General features: G+C 45.7%; 1 protein-coding gene across 2 annotated transcripts in view; it reads left to right on the top strand.

The window, feature by feature from the left end:
- Positions 1–15,401, top strand: part of HTR4 (5-hydroxytryptamine receptor 4) — a 159,395-nt gene that overhangs the window by 133,923 nt on the left and 10,071 nt on the right. The window lies entirely within an intron of this gene.

The following is a 15,401-nucleotide window of genomic DNA, read 5'->3' as shown; positions in this document are numbered from 1 at the left end:
GAATGGGGAACATAGTAGGTAGATTTGGATCCCTCATCTCTACCCATTAATATTATAACATAATCATTATTATAGAATGATTATAGTATACAATATTATATCTATTTTATAATAGAATGATATCCCTGGCAGGAGCCTTCTTTGCAGCCTAAAACCCTAAGCAGCTGGGTCAGGCTTTTTGTTCTAAAATCCGTGATGATACTTGGTTTCCCCCCATCCTAAGTTTTTGTAAAGCATTCGTAAGACTCCCGTGAACTATTTCTCCAGACAATTTTCCTCGGAATCACACCTGTCCACCTACTTTCAAAACCTCTTTCTCCATACAGGAAATGCCCCATTTCCTGAAATTTGTATCCTAAAAGGAAAATCTGAGACTCCGCCCCCTGTGAAGCATCCCCTGTGTCCAGGCAAAGAACGAGACCTCAGAAACCGGACTGACTTAGCCTTGGATGACTGTCTCCTTCCTTCCTTTCCTTCCAAATTTTCTTTCTTCACTTTGGAGCCAGCCATCCTCTGGCCCTACACAAGGAGGAGGAACTGACATGAATTTAGTACTTACTGTATTTTATCTGCCAACTACGCTACACTCTTTCGAGAAACAGAAATTTCTCAAAAACCTACTATGTTCCAGGGGTCTGTTGCCAGATGCCTATTAAATAATACTGAGAATGTCTGCTTTTTTGTCGAAAGCCAGAAAATAACCAAGGAGACACATGTGGGTGCATTAGACAAGTTTAGATACTCACCAGTGCTGTGAAGAACATAAAAAATCGAGATGGGGCAGGGGTGTGTATGTTATCTGGAGTAGTCCAGGAAAGCTTCAAGGAGGTCAGCCCTGTGACCTGGGACAAGAATGCCAAAGAGGCGTCTGTCATGTGTTGATTTGGGGGAATATCATGTCAGCCAAAGGGAAATGCAATACAAAGACTGAGACAGAAGGGAGCTTAGCATGTGCGGCTGGTGCGTAGTGAACGTGGGGAACGTGGCAGAAGATGGGGTGAGAGAAGTCAGTAAAAGCTGATAGCAATTCAGTAGTGTTAGATACCATTCATCAGCTACTTACTCTGTACGGGCTCAGTGGGAAGCATTTTATATTAAACCCTGAAGGGTGGGGCGCCTGGGTGGCTCAGTTGGCTGGGCGACCAACTTCGGCTCAGGTCATGATCTCATGGTCCTTGAGTTCAAGCCCCATGTCGGGTTCTGTGCTGACAGCTCAGAGCCTGGAGCCTGCTTCGGATTCTGTGTCTCCCCCTCTCTCTGCCCCTCCCCTGCTCATGCTCTCTGTCTCTCTGTCTCTCAATAATAAATAAATGTTAAAAAAAAAAAAAATTTAAACCCTGAAGGGTAAGTATCATTTTCCCAACCCACATGAGCTGACAAATTAACCAGAAATTTCCCAAAGACGCAGAGACTGCCTGGAGCCAGAAATGGGTCCCAACCCCTGCCGAGGCTAGCCTTTCTCCCCCAAGTCACTTGTTGAGGGAGCCTGGGGCCCCCCCCCCGAGGCCTTTTCTCTTTAGCAGCAAGAACCATTCTTGAAATAGATGAATCTTCCTCTTGTACATCTTTCCCCTTTTGCCTCCCTTCTTTCTCCATGGAGTGTAGGCTGTCCAAACAAATAAAGATGCATTTATACAGTGGTTCCTCATTGGTTTTAAGTAAACTAATTCCAAATACCATCTAATTAGAAGTAAAGTCCATTCTTGGCCAGCCAGAAAGTGGTTTCCTATGATAACTATTCATTGTATCAGAAATAAGAGGAAATTCGATCTGGTTATATAATCAGATTTTTTTTTTTCTCATACATTTCCTTCTCTCCATCCTTCCTGACATCATCCTACACCATCCTTCTACAACTGATGTTATCTTCATCTGGACCGGGGCGTTTGGCTCTGAAACACAACCGGGAGCATGTTCTTTCCCTGATCAGATCCCCTCAAGGATTCTCCATCGCCTACCAAATTCTGGGCTCTGCATAGTTTTTCCAAACCTACTGTTCAGTTTTACCTCCAGTTATTCCTCTGTATTCCTACAAAGCAAACAGTATGTTCTGCGTTCCCCTTACTTTTTTTTTGTTTGAGAGAGAGAGAGCATGAGCAGTGGAGAGGGGCAGAGAGAGAGAGAGAGAGAGAGAGAGAGAGGGAGGGAGAGAATCCCAAGCAGGCTCCACACTGAGCGCAGAGCCCAGCACAGGGCTCGATCCCCCAACCTTGGGATCATGACCTGAGCCACAATCAAGAGTTGGACATTCAACCGGCTGAGCCACCCAGGTGCCCCTCCCCTTACTCTTGCTTTGCATTTCACCCTCAGGCTGTTGGTCCTGCTGTTCTGTCCATGGGGCATCCCCTCCCAACCTCCCTTACGTGGTACTTCTCAGATAACACCTTCTACCTGAAATCTTTGCCAGCCTCTAGAACAGCATGAGGTTTTTGACCTGTTCCAACCCCAGAGCATTTTATTTGTTCGTCTGTGTTTTTCCTGTGGGGTTCATTAATTATATACATTCCAAGCTTCCCTACCAGATTCCTGAGCTCCCTTAAGACAGTGGCCAATTCTTACTGATCGTGTTTTGTTTTTCCTCGCGCCCAACACAGGTTTTTATGCACTGGAGCTGTCCAATAAATTCATTGAATTTACTCATTTGGAAGAATTTGGAGCTTTTCATTGTTTGCAGCATTGGCAGTGCCGTCCAGATCCCTCTGCTGCTCTACCATTAATGCTCCACCCACTGTAAAAGCTGCAGCCTCCTGATAAGAGGAAAATTTTTCCATGACAGTTTTGAGCGAAATCAAGATGTTTGTCATATTTCTTGCAAGTAGCAAAAGGATTAGAGTTTTAAAATACCATTATTTTCCCGATTTATGGCAAGGTGGTTTTTTGTTGTTGTTTTTTTTTTTTTTTTTTTTTTTGGTTCAGGTCTGTCTATTGAAAAAGAAATTAAGCTTAAAGCTTTGTCTTTGTAGAATGCGTGGGCAATCAGACTGAAGTTGCTTGAATTATTTGGCATACCAGAGAACCCTGGGCACCACCGTTTCACCATTTACTGAGACAGCCCAGAGGACAGAGTGAATGATGGGTGGACCAGACCTTGGATGTGGAATGGGCACGGGGAGATTGCTCAGGCTAAGGCGTGATACAGCATGCTCAAGAGATGTCAGAAAACGTGGCCTGTTTTTCTCCGCTTTGTCACTAACTGGCTGTATGGCTCTGCACACGTCCCTGCCCCTTTCTGGCTTAAGTTTTGCCATCTATAAATTGAGAAGCATTGGCTTTGTCCACTAGATGGACATGGGTTTACATTCAGTCTCTACCAGTTGCCAACTGTGTGGGACTTTGGCCAAGTTCCTGCCTCTCTGAGCCTCCGTTGCTTCCTCTCACAGGGATAATGATGCATCGCCCAGAGTGTTGTTGCGAGCTCGTAAATAGTGAAGCATGGTCACTGGCTTATAGGAAGCGCTCCCTGAGGTGTAGCTATTACTGTTATTACTCTGGATTCCATGGAATTTGAAATTCCGAAACCACATGGAGAGTCCTGTGGAAAAGGTGTTGAGAAACCGGGCGTGGGGTAGTGGGGAGTGTGGCAGGAGGTGGTTGTGTCTCTGTCGGTCGTCTAATCTGGAAAGGGGGCGGGCAGGTTGTGGCCACCGTGCAGGAGAAGATGTGGATGGTGTGGGGAATTGGTTGCAGAGACAGAGAAGATGTAACGTGATGAGCAGAGACAGGAAGTGGAGTTGTCTTTCGGTTGTCTTACCACAGAATACCTGTGTCTCTGGCTGCTCCAATTCAGGAGTTTCCTAAGCAATAGTCACACTTTACCTGCCAAGAGGTAAGGGGACTCGACTTTGTTGAGCACCTGGCATATGGAAGTATTTCCTTGTCCCCTTACATATCTTATTTAACCTTCCAAAAGAGTATTGACTGGTGCACCTGGGTGGCTCCGTCGGTCAAGCGTCCGACTCTTGATTTCACTCAGGTCATGATCTCACAGTCTGTGGGGTCGAGCGTTGCGTTCACAGTGCGGAACCTGCTTGGGATGCTGTCTCTCCCTCTCTCCTGCCTCTCCCTGCCCCTCAAAATAAAAAGAAAAAAGAAAAAGTGTGGGTTGAATACTGGATTGAATCTTGACGTCCCAACTTGCCAGCTTGTTTGGGCAAGTTAATTAACTTCTCTGAGTTTCAGCCTCATGAGTAAAATAGAGGTGTTAATGTTACCTAACTTATGAGGTTGTGTAATTTAAATCAGACTGTGTCTATGGTAGCAATTAGAACAGCGCCAAGCAGATAACTGGCAGTTTTTATTAATACTTTCATGGTTATTTTATATGATGATCCCCATTTTATGGATAAGTAAAATGAGGCTTAAAGACACTAAGTTCTGGAACCAAGGTCGGACAAGTAATCATGAGCAGAGCCAGGATACAAACCCAGATTTGCCTATCTTGGGAATCATTACTGTGTTTTCCTGCCTGTGTAGAAGGAAAGGGACAGAAGCAAGGCCATCAGATTTAAAGAGATACTCCCTCTGAAATTAGGAGATATTTTGTAACGTGTGTGGGTAACCTGTAGCCTGGATGGATGGTTGTTTAAATTGGTCTGGAGGGGCGCCTGGGTGGCGCAGTCGGTTGAGCGTCCGACTTCAGCCAGGTCACGATCTCGCGGTCCGTGAGTTCGAGCCCCGCGTCGGGCTCTGGGCTGATGGCTCGGAGCCTGGAGCCTGTTTCCGATTCTGTGCCTCCCTCTCTCTCTGCCCCTCCCCCGTTCATGCTCTGTCTCTCTCTGTCCCAAAAATAAATAAATGTTGATAAATTGGTCTGGAGCCTTGGATGAAAGGTCAGACATTATTGTTTTTTAAAAAAAACTTGGTTGAGACCAGATAATTTCATTTCAATTGAGTCTTTCTCAGTATTCAATGACATTAGGGGGTTATGTCATTTCATTCCAGCCTTGGTCCCCTGAATTAGCATGATAATCTTTAGGATATGGTCTTCTTGTCAACAGGGTCCAGCTGGGGGCCCGTATGCCATTGCTTAATGATGAAATTCTCGGCCAGAACACAGACCATCCCCCTCTTCACCCCACGTTCTTCCTCCAAAGCCTGTAGCAATATCTCTTTATCATCCTCAGGAACTTGCCACGGCCGAGACTGTGAATCATCCATTACCAAGGCTTTTGTGAAAGGGAAGTTGAGCCACAGGGCTTTATCATTTCAAGTGAAAACCCTTGGCTGGTTGAGCCAAGACACCATTTCTGGTGGGACCTCTTTTCCCAGCCAGCCAGTGAGTGGGCAGTTGGTCCAGGGGATATGAGTCAATGGAAGGAACCAGGAAAGGGGAATCTTATCAGGGTCAACCTCATTACTGCATCTCCTCTCCTCAACACAGAGCCTTCCGGAAACATTGAGCTTATAAAAGTAAAAGGCCAAAGTCATTCCAGAATTCTGTCTCATCTAATAGTAGCTTTCTCAGTGGAGAGCAGTCTCTATTTATTTTCTAATTTCCTGGCATTTATTTGCTACTCAAACCTTCCTATTACCGCTGATGGTTTCACTTGCGGTCGCCTGTGCGATGGAACAAGAACATGGATTCTGATTTCACCTGGAATTCTGCCACCAGCTGAGTGACTTCTGGCAAGCCACTTACCCCTCTGAACCTCAAGTTTCTCATGAAACAAGTGTCCCAGCCTATTTGACAGATGCCACATATTTTTCATTCACTTGACAAAAGGTTTTTGTGCTTCTGGAGGGGAGAGAAATAAATCAATTTTGTTCATTGGCCTTTCATGGCTTCCATGTTACTAGGTGGGAAAAGGTAATGGTCCCCAAAACTATAAAGCCAGGGGAAAAGTGTTAAGTCCAGTGATCTTAATGAAGAAACTGTACGCTAAATGTATAGGATGGGGCAACAAATGCTAAGTATCATCATCATTATTATTAATTATTATCTTAATTATTATCTAGTCTTTTCTCTTTAGCGTTGCTGCCACTTCTCAGAGCTCACTCCCCATTATCTCGTACTAGGTAACTACACTATATTCTGATTCTTTTCCCTTTGCATCTGTCTAGGTCAATGTAGTTTTTAAATAACACATATATACACGATAACTAACAAACATAAAACAATAAAGCAACATCCTCCCCAATTTTCCATCTGCTGAAAATGTGCCCTATTCAGCAACATTTCTGAAAAACTCAAAGTGGTTCACAGTTGCTCACCAATATGTCATCTGTGCCCACAACACGGTGCCCACCTTGGGCAGAACGAGTACAAATGGGCCAAGGCCCACGGCCTTCTCCGACAGTCAGGCCCAGATGTGGCTGTTCACTGCTCTGCTGCAACCCACTGTGCTTTTCTCCCACCACTTATCAGTCAAAGCCAAGGCCTAGTTCACGGGGAAGCCTTGTCTGTGAAGCCTCAGGGGGTTAGGCTGGTCTTGGTCCACAGTACCTAATTCCCTGGGGCTACAACCACCGTCTCCCAGGAAGGATGCTGTCAGTCCCACAAACAAAACAGCCATCTCGGTGTAAAACCACCACCAGCAATAATCTTTAGGATTATTGTATTTGTACAATACAATTTGTACAATTATTGTATTTGTAAACAATACAAAGCGTTCTGCTAGGCACTACTAATGGGGGAAAAAGCCTCAGGGCTTGTCATGGCAGTCTCTGTGGGCCCCACTGTGGGGCTGAATAGAAAATGGAAGAGACTCTTGTCCTACTGGGCCTGCTCTATCCTGCTGGCTTTCCTGAGTGCTGGTCACTGCAGCCAGCCTGGACTGGTGATTAATCTTCTGGATGGATGTGCAGACCCAGACACCAGTGCCAGTGGGGAACTGGCGAGTTGCTTAGGGTAGGACCCCAAGTGGGTATCTTGAGACCTTAATGAAGCATCATACTGACAAGGGATTCTGGAAAACCTACTACTGATCACTGTATACCACAATGTTTCATCTTTCCCTTTCCCTCGTCACGTGTAAGCCACACTGCAAAAATTTATGGTAGTTCTAACATTGAAGGCATAATAAAACTCTTTGAGAGCCAAGTAAAATCTATGGCCTTTCCCCTAAAAATCTGGACGTATGCACAGATTTTTAGATACGTTCCCAAGAAGCTCATTTATTCTCTGAGGGAGAAACCCAAGGTTAAACCGAAAATCCCTGTTTAATGGGAGGTTATATTGGTGGATACGATGATATTGATGAAGTCACAGTCTTTTCCCCTGTCCTGCCTCCAGTCAGTGAGGTATTTATTTCACATACAACCTCCAGTGCCATTGCTGTCTATACAGCAATTTGTTGTAAAAATCGTATTTCTTCTTGTAACATCTTTCTTTCCCCCAAATAGTTCTGTGGCAGTTATCTCATAAATTGTTACAGATTCCCCAAGAGCTAGATAAAGGAATATGTCACTGCCTTCACTTACAGACTCCAGTGCAGGGTCTGGAAGAGTCTGAGAAAATGGCTGAGATCTTGGTGAGTCGCCGAATCCAGTTGGAAATCAGAATGATTTCACTCAGTGGCAATTTGTATGTCAGGCACTGTGCTAGGCTCTGGGTCTGCTACATCTCTGACTGCTGGCATGTCCCCAAGTCTGTTCCAAGAGGGAAAAAAGCCTGTTCTCTTTTTTAAAAAATATCTGTAATATTTTTTTGGTTTATTTATTTTTGAGAGATAGAGACAGCACGTGAGTAGGGGAAGGGCAGAGAGAGAGAGAGAGAGAGAGAATCCAAAGCAGGCTCCAGGCTCTGAGCTGTCAGCACAGAGCCTAATGCGGGGTTCAAACTCACGAACCATGAGATCATGACCTGAGCCAAAGTCGGGACATGTGACTGACTGAGCCACCCAGGCGCCCCCAAAAGCCTGTTCTGTTTGGAAATTGGGATAAGTACAGCATCCCTAACTCAGTGATAGTACCTTACTTTTAATAGCACACGTGAAAGCTGTTGACAGTTTCTGGGGGCAGACAAACTTAGATTAGCTTCCTAACTTCAGTAACTTAAAGACGTGAGCTTTAGTTTTTGCACTTGTAAAAGTAAAATTATTTCTAAAGCAAGGGTCAGCCAAGAGTACCGTGGGCCAAATCCAGCCATCGGCTTATTTCTGCACGACGCTTGAGCTAAGAATGGGGTTTACATTTGCAAAGGGTATAAAAACAAGCAAAAATCAACAACAAAAAACTAGACAGGAAAAAAAAAAAAGGAAAAAGAAAAGGAGAAGAGGGATAAGCAACAGAGGCTGTTTGAGGAGGATATGATGTCCCTGCCCAAGGAAGTCAGCCCCGTAATACTGAAATGACCTAAAATACTTACATCTAGCCCTGCATAGAAAAAGTTGACGACTCCTGTTCTAGAATAAGGATGCCTGTGTTTGATTCCTTGTGGCCTCTTACTGGAGCATGATCTTGAGCAAATTAGTCAGCTTCTGTCTCTAATTTTCCTCACGTCAGGAAAGGATGGTAATAGTACTTACTGCACACGAGGCAAGGATTACACGTGTTAATATGAATACTAAGCTGAGACTGGAGGCTGGTCCATGATAAACACTTCAGAAATGTTAGCCATTGCTATTGAAATCATTACTGTCATCACCAACTCTCCAAGAGATGTTTGCAGGTATTAAATGAGACAGCGTCTCTTAGAGACCTAGCACGGTGCCCTTCTCACAGTAGACCCTCGATAAATGCCGGCTCACCTCGTTACTACCATCACCTTCACCGTTAGAATTTTCAAAGCTTTCTTACATACATCATCTTACCAGAAGCTCCCAACAACCCAGTGATTGGTGTTACAATCCCCCCCTAACAAATGAGACTGAAGCTCAGAGAAGCAAAAGGATGGACACTGAGCCGGGAGGAGGCAGAATAAGGATCAGGTAGCTTTTTGCATCCTGGACCGGCCCTTCCTCTTTCCACGCCACATTCATTCTCCCTTAAAACATCTGACGGTCTGTTGTTTGTTGATTTTCTCCAAATGATATACTTTGAATCCTGGGAGCCTGGCAAGGAAGGCAAACAGGACTGTGTTCTTCCCTGGCGGGACTGTGCAGACAGGAAGCCGGGATAATTGGATTCCAGCCATTTGATCTTAGGACTGCGTATGTAACCAGCCAACTGCCGATGACCAAGCCTAATGGAAAAAGCCCTGACCAAACGAACACAGCGGGGGGGGCCCCCGCCCACCGCACGACCTCATTGTTGGTGCTGCAGAGAGTGAAATTCAGCAGCAGCAGCCAACACCCTCCTAACGGTTCCATCCAGGACAGAGATGGCTTCAGAATGTGCCAGACTTCAGTCTGCCGCGAGGGACCAGCGGTAATACCCTGCCGTGAGGAAGCGTGAGATGAGCCAGGACATTTTTGACAACAGAGCTGGTGCGGTCAGATTGGAGCCGTATTTTATTTAGTTTTGGCCAGAGGCCAAAGCGCATTTGAGCAAAGTGCACACTCAAAGCGGGGTTTAAAGCAGGTTGTGAGGCTCATAGCGGTACAGCGTTAGAGTGAGTTCGTAACTATAAAAATAGGTAACATTTTGGGGTGCCTGGGTGGCGCAGTCGGTTAAGCGTCCGACTTCAGCCAGGTCATGATCTCGCGGTCCGTGAGTTCGAGCCCCGCGTCAGGCTCTGGGCTGATGGCTCAGAGCCTGGAGCCTGTTTCCGATTCTGTGTCTCCCTCTCTCTCTGCCCCTCCCCTGTTCATGCTCTGTCTCTCTCTGTCCCAAAAATAAATAAAAAACGTTGAAAAAAAAATAGGTAACATTTCAAAGTTCGTTCATGAGAAGAGTCTCTGTCATTTCCGACCAACTTTAGCTGTAAATCAGCCGTGGCTCAGATTCTCTTTAAGGCAGTAGATTCAAATAGACTCTTGTTGGACAGCATGTAGAGTTGTGCTTCCTGATACTGTCTCTGCAAGAGTCATGAAAATGACTTTTTAAAAAAATTTTTTTAGTGACTATTTATTTTTGAGACAGAGAGAGACAGAGCGTGAGCGGGGAAGGGGCAGAGAGAGAGCGAGGGGACGCAGAATCCCAAGCAGGCTCCAGGCTCTGAGCTGTCAGCACAGAGCCCGATGCGGGGTGCGAACTCGCGAACCGTGAGATCATGACCTGAGCCGAAGTCAGACGCTTAACCGACTGAGCCATCCAGGCGCCCCCATGAAAGTGACTCTTAAGACACTTCAGCATTGCCCCTGATACATAGGGCAGAGTAACTGGAAGTGCGTTTTGTAGAGAAGGAGTTGCCACACCAGCAAAAGCCAACGATCTGCCTCTGATTGTGGCAGTCAGCCTTGCTTTAGAAAGAGCTGGGTGACTTCCTCTGCACCCGTTGTCCAGGAGACCTAGAACTGTCAGTCTGAGGACGAGGACAATATGACCTCCCTGCCCAGGGAAGTCAGCCCTGGGGGTCACTATGCTGAGCCAGATGCAGTCTTCCCTTATGAGTCTATGGCAATGATTTTAAGGTATTAACTCAATATTTGTGGAGAAGAGCCTTTTAAGTAACAGAGTTCCTCTAAGGGTAACAGGAGTGGAGCTAATCAGAAAAGGCCAGGGCTCTTAGAATGTCACAGCAGGTTGTGGGAGCTATCCAGGTGTTGTAAAGCACCCTGAGTCATTATTCCAGGATCCCAGCTCCCTGCCGGGCCTCTTTACTCTGCCTGCCACCAAGCCTTGTCTTCTTGGCTTTGAGTGTCCTAACACCTACTGCCAGGCAGCTGGCTAACCACCAACCAATCCCTACCCCGTCACATCACCATCCAAATAGCAGCTCACATTGTGTTCCTTCCTGGGTCTGTCCCAGGCTGCCAGGCTAATGCCCTGTCTGGACCCAACATGCTTGGACTTAAGAAAGGTAAGACTGACCAATTAGCATAGTCTAGTGTGATCATCTAAAGTCTCCCACCCTGGGGGCACCTGGGTGACTCAGTCGGTTAAGCGTCTGACTTCGGTTCAGGTCACGATCTCACGGTCCGAGAGTTCGAGCCCCACGTCGGGCTCTGTGCTGCCAGCTCAGAGCCCAGAGCCTCTTCAGATTCTGGGTCTTTCTCTCTCTCTCTGCCCCTCCCCTGCTCACACTCTGCCTCTCTCTGTCTCTCAAAAATAAATAAAAATACTTTTTAAAAAAATTAAAAAAAAATAATAAAGTCTCCCACCCTGTCTGGGCAGAGGAAGGGGGTGTGTGACTTCTTCTTCCTTCACATCTTCACACAACCTCATGGGTCTGGGGTGAATAAAAAATAAAACGATGGATGTCAAAGGGCTTTGTAAGACCATGGTCTGCAATACAAATGTAAGGAACAATCTCTGTACATAAAAACACGGATTCAAGTGGACGTGGTTTTATGTGATCCCTCCATCTAGTGGAAATGGCAAACAGCAAGAGGTCACAGGAAGACCATACCACGTCAGCAAGGTTGACGTGGACAGGGGCAGTTGATAAGGTCTTCAGTAAACAAATTCCAAAATTTCTGAAAATCTAAATTTTTATCTCACATTAAAAGTGCTTGTAAGAATTCTATTCTATTCTGAGATTTTTCACAAGGAAAGGTTTTGGTTTGGGGTTTGGGGTTTGGTTTTTTTGGTTTGTTTGTTTGTGTTTGACCAGAATTGGCTCAATATGTTCAGATACGTCTATAAACTTACCTACATGTTGCATTCTCGAAAGTTCACTCACTGGACTCATTAAGGGTTATATCCAAGAAAAGCAATGTTGTCGCTTGCACTTAAAAAAAGGAAAAGTTATGAATAAATGTGTAAGAGTAGTTAAAATTTAATTATTGAGGATATATAGATGTATATATACACAATATATGTACACACACACCTCAAATATTAGTTATTTGCAATAGTTCACGGTTCTCTTGTCCTTTTGTGTAATCCCAGCCCTACACCAATATTTGGAAGCACAGCATTGTGGCTGGAAGACCCAGAGTGAAGGAGGAGTATCAACTGCTCTTCTTAAAATGCACCATGGCTTCCAGTGTGTGAGCCGCTGGGTTCTGATGGTCTGATTTCCGGGAAAGCACGTCTGGCCAACAGCTACCCAGACACCTAAGTCTTCAGCTGATTGTTGATGGCCCAACGAACGTTTCTGAGTTTCTTAAATTTTCATGGCAGCATCTGCCTTATTGACCTTGAAGAATCTCACAGAATATTCCATATATTCCGCTGGTAAACCTTTAGGGAGCTTTGTCAGTGCAAGATACCAAGGCACGTGATTGCACTAACGAAGGGCTAGAGAGAACCAGTTGAAGGAAGAAAAAGTTGGGGGTCCGAGTTACCATTTAATCACGTCGTTCGCTTAAAGTTTGCCTCGAGTAGCGCCGGCTGATGTTTAAGGCGCGCCATGCCGGGCACAAGGAGCGCACAAGGGGCATGCGCCCCTTCAGTTACCACTCATCGTAATTTGCTCAGCGAGGTGCTTTGCTTATTTCTATGTTACAGATGAGGGAATTGAGGCCTAGGGAGGTCTAAGGTTGAGATGCCACTAATTAGTGGAACTGAAATTAGAATTCTGGACGTTTGCCTCTCAACCAGCAGTGCCTGGTTAATAATGGTCAGTAAAATGCTGGACGGCGCTAGAGAAATGAGCTGTGGTTTCTCTCCCCAAAAGGCTTGCAATTTATCTAGAAACATTCCACTTAAATGCATGTACAGGTTGCACTTAATAATAAGCTACATCAAGGGCTGTCAGAGGGCAGATTATACTGTCAAATAAATTACAGAAGCAGGAAGTGCGATGTTTTTTCACAAGAAGGAAAGGGATTACCGTACTGAGATGGTCAGAGACACCTGTATGGAGGCAGTGGCCATATATATGCAACCGTATTGTCAAAGATTCTTCATCATAGACAATCACAGGAGATGAGCTAAAGAAGAGACAAGAGAGCCCAAGAGGGTATGTTCTGTGCTTTTTTTAAACTTATGGTGAATTATTTTAATCAGATTGCCCTTAAAAATCCTAATCGCAGGACCCTGGTTTCTGCTTGGCCTCCTGTCTCATTAGAAGTGGAATGTGATGTTTGCTAAGGGAAGATGCGGATAGAGTCGAGAGAGCCTTTTAGAGCCTAGAGCCCTGACGGGGATTAGATATTTGCACGGGGTTTCCCAGTACCCGGCTTTGGGATGTCTCTGGGAACCAGGAGGGAGCCATGGATGGCTCTTCCTTCTTGGGATGGGACCCAGAGTTCAATTGCAAAAAGAACCTCATTGCTTCCCTGGCCCCGAATCTGACTGAGGGGTGGGGACCCAGGCAACCCAGGATTTTGGAAGCAAGGGCTAATGAGTCAGAGGGCCTTGGGGTCAGTCACGTTGGCCATCCTACGAGCCAGAGTGTCTTGGTCACGGTGCATCTAAGTGTCAGGCTCCTCGTCAGAAAATAGGGGTTGTACTGTCTGCCTCCCAAGGTTGTGGGGAATATCACACGGGGTCATTCACGTAAAGGGTGCAGGATGAGATCCGGCCCATGTAGGTGCTCAATAAATGGCAGCCAATGAGGAGGAGGAGGAAGGTGAGGAGGAGCATTTCTGCACATCCCTTAGCCACGGCACCATGAAAGGTAACTCAGAACACTTGGCTTTCAGTCTGTCTTAGCTGTTAACTAGTTGGGTACCTTACCTGGGTAACTTACCTCTCTGTGCCCGTGTCCTTACTTTGGTAAACTGAGGAACTAACTTGCATAGTGACCCTCCCAGGCTGTCGTGAGACCCACATGAGGTGCCAGCTGTAAAAGTGCCTTTTAGACAAACAGTGGGACATAACCAGCTTGTGCAGTAATTATGCTCCCCTCTTTATCCTCCCCTAAGGGCACTTCGAGGCTACTAGAATTCTTGAGGCTAAGATCACCAACCAGTCCACTAACTTCTGTGTTTTCTTTTCTTCCTCTGCGACTTCTGCTTGGCTCTCCCTCACCTGTGGCCGTTTTCTGTTTCCACTAAAAGTGGCTGTTGCTCTGTCTCCAGCTTCCTCCTGCTCTCCTGCCATAGACCAGTTCCTGTCTAACGTGCTCTGTAAGTCTGTCACTGTGTGTGTTGTGAGTCCGTCTCTGTGTCTCTCTGTTCACTTCCTCCTCCAAGATGGCCTTGGTCTCTGCTTATTTCTTCTGTCTTCCACTGAGCCCGGAGTTCCTCCTGGACCTTGATTGCTATGGATCTGAAGGCCAAAGATAATATATGGGGAGTTTTATTTCATTTTATATCCTTTCATTTTTTAATTTTGGTTGGAGCTTCTTCCCCGTTCTGGGAGCACAGCCTTCCCAAGGCCGGCGGGAGAGGAACACCCGACAGAGCTGGGTTCAGCCCATGAAATCACTGTCCTGGGAGGTTCTGTCATCCCAGGTCCACATTCATCCTGCATCCCCTTGGCTGCAAGTGGTGAACTCCTTCATCTTTCCTAAACAAATGATTGTCACTAAATCAGGATGAGAGGGCTTTTTGGTAGTACTTTATTAACATTTTATTTGGAGACACATTTATATCCATAGAATAGTCCAGAGCACTCCCGTATACCTCTCACACAGCTTCCCCTAATGCTAGCGTTTTATATAACCGTAGAGCGTTCATCAGAGCCCGGAAATTAGCATCTTCCCAATACTCTCAACTGAACCACAGACTTTATTTGGATTCCCCCAGTATCAATTTTGAGCCACTTTATTCAAAGTTGTGATTTTGACTCTCCTTTATTACATTAGCCTACTACGCTAATGGCCTAGAGAGACGATTGAAACGTTTTCCTCTGCACTAAATGGCCCCTGTGGGTTGTGCTGTGTTGACGTCTGTCGACTTTCTTATGTTTCTTTTTTCGTTGCACACATCCACTGTTTTGTCATGCAATCGGTCTGCCGCCGCTCACATAGCGAATCCCACCCCAGTCCCCCAAGCTCTGCTCTGCCCTGTATGGGAGAAGCTTTCTAGAGTTACATACAAACTGAGTTTAAATATTCTCTGAGTGAAAAACCAAGGAAGACTAAGAAAAGTCCACACATTTGTGATAACTATGCTGAGGATTCAGAAGCCCTTAAAAAGAACAAACAAACAAATAAAAGCTGCTCAGTCAGGTCTCTGGATAGTTAAGGTCCCCGGAGGCCAGGGATAAATGAAGCGTTGTTAGTAAAAGATTCACAGAAGCACACGGTAGTTCGCGCCCCTCTGGTAGTTCATTTTCTCCTGAGGCCTCAGGTTTTTCTGAATTAATGACTTAAAGGCAAAAGGTCATATCTCTTCAACCGATCCTGTTTCTTTGTCCCTCTATGCACATTCTTTCGTTGGCTCCGTGAGATCTGCACTAGTCTGCTCAGGCTGCTGTAACAAAATACCACAGATTGGGTGGCTTATGCAACACTCTTTCCTCATGGTTTTGGGGGGCGGAAAGTTCTAGATCAAGGTGCCAGCAGTTTCATTTCCCAGCGAGAATCC

Source organism: Herpailurus yagouaroundi, unplaced genomic scaffold, assembly GCF_014898765.1.
Source record: "Herpailurus yagouaroundi ecotype Mexico unplaced genomic scaffold, PumYag 29, whole genome shotgun sequence".
Lineage (NCBI taxonomy): Eukaryota > Metazoa > Chordata > Mammalia > Carnivora > Felidae > Herpailurus > Herpailurus yagouaroundi.
This window is presented reverse-complemented; position numbering and strand designations above follow the sequence as displayed.